A 5,000-nucleotide genomic window follows, 5' to 3' on the forward strand; every position below is an offset into this window, starting at 1 on the left:
AAATGTATGCATGTGGGCATGTATGTACGATGTTTCTTCTTTTTATATATTGGTATTCTTTCCAGAATTATGGAGCTGGTTTCAAGGAAACAAAAAACTTCACTATTGGACTTTGGATATCAACATCGATAATTATTACACATTGAACTTCAGGAATGTCTTGCATGTTTTTACAGTTCCACTTACAGATTTTATCCGCAAAGTACATGTCAGCTGTTCTCTTTCTTTGCTTGAAAATCGAAGCTTCTCCTGATCGTGGCTTAGGCATTTGCTAACATAGCCGAGTGCACTAATAATCACTGGTATGAATGTAAACTTATAATCAGCACAGAAGAATTTCCGGTTTCGAAGCACTTGTCCGTAGTTATTCCCCTTCTCACTGATTTTGGAAGAGATGGTCACATCTCCAGAGTAACTTCGCTCTATGACTGTTAATGACTTTTCATTTCTGTCTGTCTGTATGTATATATAAGTTCTCTTCTGTTTTTAATTATCTAAATTCTTCCTCTGAGGAAGAAGCTGGTTTCTAATAAAGACACAAAGCTCCATCATTGGAATGGAGATAACGGAAACATTGTCACATTTTAAACCTGAGAAAAATCCAAGCTTATCCAGAACGACAGTTGGGCATTTGCTCAGAAAATCAAGTGAACCAATTATTATTGGTATAAATGTAATTCTATAATTTGGATACAGAAACTGGAGGTTTCGAAGCAGTTGTCCATAGTAATCCTCTTTCTCAGTGACTTTCAAAGAGACATTCACATCAGCAGGACAGCTGACTTCTATGATGTATGTATGTATGTTATTATTCAGTTTATTTCAAGAGCTCTTGCCAATAGAGAAACAACCGGTTTCTAACCTAGATCCAAGGCTCTTTCATTGGAATTTCAACATCAACAACAAGGTATTTTCATTTGTATATATGTATGTGTGCATATCACTTCCTGATTGCAAATTTATACTACATTTACATCGGCCCCTGACTTGGTGACAAGATTGTAAGAAGGTCCAAGTTCTCTTGGTCATCTTTTTTCCTAACCATTCACCCTTTTAGATTTAAGAAGGAGGCCTTGTTGCTTTTCTGTTGTCCAGAGACTGTGACCATCAGCACTAGACGACTACTGGCGCTGTGCCCTTTCGCCAGAAATCGCAGTTTACCCATACTTTGCTCTAGAAGGATCGGTACGTTTCTTATAATAATGGGGTAAAAGGCTTTAGTGTATGTTGGCTGCTGGATTTGCAGACTCCTCATCAGTCGTTCGTGGATGTCTTCTTTCTCCAGTATTTTCTTATTTCTAATCATGTCAGGTGGACATACATATACTGACACACGCACACAAACGAACAAAGCCCCCCCTCTCTCTCTCTATCCATCTATCTATCTATCTATCTATCTATCTATCTATCTATTTATCCATTTATCTATTTCTCTATCTCACTATGTGTACATAGGCATATGCAAACACACACACACACACACACACACACACACACACACACATTCAATATGACAATTTGATATTCGCTGTTGATTAATAGAATGACCAATTAACATCACAACACCAACCGATCAGCCAGGCAACTGGTCGGGACTTCAACTATTATCATAATCGTGGTCATCATCATGGCCGTCATCATTATCATGATTACCATTACAGATATTCATTATCATCATCATCACCACTATCATCATCAATACCACCAGTTCGTTCACCGTCGTTGTCATCATCATCATAATCATCATCGCTATTTCATAGAGGAGACGCATCCAACTTAAACCGAAAATCGTCGGTTACTACTACTACTACTACTACTACTACTACTACTACTACCACTACCACCACCACTGCTGTTGCTGCTACTTGCTCCTGGTCATCTGTCACAGCTGCTACTACAACTGTTGCTTTACAAGACATAAACATACGTACATGGACATATGTGCGTATCAATACACACACACACACACACGTTTGTTGTTCCTGCTCTTCTATCGCTTCGCTCATTGAAAACTGTGTCTTTGGAGTTGCGCGTGACACGTTCCTGACAATAACATACATCATTCTCACAGCCTTCATTTACCACCAAATTTTTATTCGCTTCTACTGTTGTTCAGAGGTAGGGGCTGATGTAGATGAAGATACTGCGTGTCCGAAGAGTCACTCATTTGTTTTGTGTATGTATGTATATTATATATATATATATATATATATATATATATATATATATATATATATATATAAAACATCTATATAATATATATATATATATATATATATATATATATACATATAAAATCTATATATAATATATATATATATATATATATATATATATATATATATATATATATATATACACATATAAAATCTATATATAATATATATATAATATATATATATACATATATATGTATATATACTTATATATATATATATATATATATATATATATATATATATATATATATATATATATATATATATATATATATACATACATATATAATATATATGTATGTATATATATATATATATATATATATATATATATATATATATAGGCACGATGAGTTCTGTAATGTGGTGTTGGTAGGAAGTAGTGACGTTCATGTATTTCCTTAAAGAGAATTACTTGACATTAAGAAATGACGAAATTAAACTCACGGGTTCGAAACAGAATTCCGCTTGACAGATTATATAGCATTTCAAATGACAAAGGCACAAGGTCATTGAGGCAGACTACAGGAGATGCTCATCGCGGTGTAGTGGCATTCAACCATGACATTCTTTGGGTGGTCGTTCGGTGGAACTGTGATAAAACTTTAAATATCGTCAACATAATTCCTTATTACTGTCATCAAATACTACTACTGCTGCTGCTGCCGCTAATACTGGTGCTGCTGCTACTACTACTACTACTACTACTACTACTACTACTACTACTACTACTAGAGTTACTACTACTTATTAGAACCATTATTTCTTCGACAAGTACCACTACTACTACAGCTCGTACGTGTTAACATTTCTTACTGTTACAGCTGCCTCTGTATCAACAGATTTGTTGCCATCATACAGCTAACGTAAGCGAGTCTCATAAACATATACATACATACATACATATATATATATATATATATATATATATATATATATATATATATATATATATATATATATATATATATATGTATGTATGTATATATATATATATATACATATATATATATATATACATATATATATATATACACACATATATATATATATATATATATATATATATATGTACGTATATATATATATATATATATATATAAGCACTTAACGTGTGAATATATTAATGTGTATATGTTTCCACACATATATGCATATATACATGTATATATATACATAAACCTATATATACATATATATATACACACACAGATGTGCGCGCGTTCCTCTGCGCTTGTGTATGTTAGATGCTTGAACGAATAGCTGTACAGTATGTATACAATACATTTAATTTGCAAAAGCATGTAATTGCACGTATGTATGCAAATACATGCATATATATATATATATATATGTATACAGATAGATAGATAGATAGATAGATAGATAGATAGATATACACACTTGCAAACAAACGCATAAGCGCGTGCACACTCGGGCACACGCACACATATGGATGTATATAATGAAATACGCTGTTACGTTTCAAATCATATCAAAATCAACTTTGGATATATTCGAGCTTTTGTATCGGCTCCAGGTGCGTCCTGAATATATATATATATATATATATATACATACATATATATATACATACATATATATATACATATATATATATATATATATATATATATATATATATATATATATATATATATATATATATATATATATATATATATATATATATGTATATATATGTATATATATATATGCTCCCCCTCATAGCCCAACTAATTAGGGAGCAAATCAATTTAGATGAGATGCAGTTTGGGTTCGTGCCAGGTAAAAGCACTACTGATGCCTTATTTCTAGTGAGACAGTTGCAAGAGAAATACCTAGCCAAGGATAAACCTCTGTACCTGGCTTTCGTTGACATGGAGAAAGCCTTTGACAGGGTCCCCCGATCCCTTATCTGGTGGTCAATGAGGAAACTTGGGATAGAAGAATGGCTAGTGAGAGCTGTGCGAGCCATGTACAGAGATGCGGCCAGTAAGGTGAGGGTTGGAAATGAGTACAGCAATGAATTCCGGGTAGAGGTAGGGGTCCACCAAGGTTCCGTCCTCAGCCCCCTATTATTTACCATAGTCCTCCAGGCAATCACAGAGGAGTTCAAGACAGGTTGCCCCTGGGAGCTCCTCTATGCTGATGACCTTGCCCTAATTGCGGAGTCACTATCAGAACTAGAGGAGAAGTTTCAGGTGTGGAAGCAAGGTCTAGAATTGAAGGGCCTTAGAGTCAACCTAGCTAAAACCAAAATCCTAATAAGTAGGAAGGTAGATAAAACACAAACCCCTTCAGGTAGATGGCCCTGCTCAGTATGTAGAAAAGGAGTAGGTAGTAACTCTATAAGATGTACCCGGTGCAAGCTATGGACACATAAGAGGTGCAGCAACATCAAAGGCAGGTTAACTAGCAAGTTAGTTTTTGTTTGTGGCAGATGTTCAGGTGCAATAAAGACTGCAAACAAACAGGAAACAACTTCTATCTCATTCCAGGGTGAAAAACTAGAGGTAGTCGATAGCTTCCGCTATCTGGGCGACCAAGTTAGTAGTGGGGGTGGGTGCGCTGAAAGTGTAGCTGCTAGAATAAGAATAGCCTGGGCAAAGTTTAGAGAGCTCTTACCCCTGCTGGCGACAAAGGGACTCTCACTCAGAGTAAAAGGCAGACTGTATGACGCATGCGTACGAACAACCATGCTACATGGCAGTGAAACATGGGCTGTAACTGCTGAGGACATACGTAAGCTCGCAAGGAATGAAGCCAGTATGCTCCGTT

Source organism: Octopus bimaculoides, chromosome 4 (genome assembly GCF_046866305.1).
Source record: "Octopus bimaculoides isolate indiv1 chromosome 4, ASM4686630v1, whole genome shotgun sequence".
Taxonomy (NCBI): domain Eukaryota; kingdom Metazoa; phylum Mollusca; class Cephalopoda; order Octopoda; family Octopodidae; genus Octopus; species Octopus bimaculoides.